Source organism: Sinocyclocheilus anshuiensis, unplaced genomic scaffold (genome assembly GCF_001515605.1).
Source record: "Sinocyclocheilus anshuiensis isolate Anshui unplaced genomic scaffold, SAMN03320099.WGS_v1.1 scaffold463, whole genome shotgun sequence".
NCBI lineage: Eukaryota > Metazoa > Chordata > Actinopteri > Cypriniformes > Cyprinidae > Sinocyclocheilus > Sinocyclocheilus anshuiensis.
This window is the reverse complement of record NW_015548220.1, coordinates 48,021-48,963: the sequence shown is the minus strand read 5'-3', so window position 1 is coordinate 48,963 and position 943 is coordinate 48,021.

Sequence of the window (943 nt, the reverse complement as noted above, 5' to 3'; positions counted from 1 at the left end):
AGGAAAAAAGGTGAGGTGAAGAAGATCGCTTGTCGGTGATTCTTCACTGATTTGCCTGCATTCTCCACCAGTGTAACGGGGTGAAGAATCACACGACAAGGAAATCTTAATAAATGCCCCAGAGGGTGGATTTATTGGTGAGGTGGGTGGTAGGGAGAAAGGTCCAGGTAGGTGCTCCGGTGCCGTGAGTGCTCTCTTCCGTCTTCCCAGTGCAGAGTGTCCGTGCAGTGCTCCTGTGGGGCTGGTCGGTCACACGCTGCTGTCTGTGGGAGAAATGAGAGGGCGAGTTAGTGCTCAGTCTCATGGAGAAGTCTCCTTGATGGCAGGGCTTGCGTGGCTTATGTGGCCGCCGCCTAATGAGCTGCAGCTGTGACCGATCAGCCTGTGATGAGGACGGCCAGGTGTTCCTTGCTTGTTTCCAGGGCGATGCTGATGCAGCTTCGGGACGCTCGTCACAATATATATATATATATATAGAGAGAGAGAATATTAGTTTGAACAGAATATTCAAAATCATTATAAGAACGTTTTGACCAACCATCAAAGTCACTGCTAGAGAAAACGAGCATTTGTGTAAGTGGAGTTTTGACTCAAATCCTTATAATTATTGAGATATAGAGCACTGTGTGACAACTAGCCCCAGTCTATTTGTTTACGTTATGGTAATTAGAAGGCTATGCTACATCATCGTAATGTGAACTATGCTTAATTATCGTGAAAATAATCTCAATGCGAAAAAAAAATTGTGCTTGTTTTAAAATAGGCTTAATTTAATTATACTGGTTTTCTTTTGAATTTGTCTTGAAATATGACCGTGATTTTTTAAATGAGATCCATTCTGTCCACAGTACGAACGTTCCTTAATTTTGCTGCAATTCGCCACAACATACACGAGGGGCGCCACGTGATAAATACATACACACATGAGCCCATTAGTGCGCAT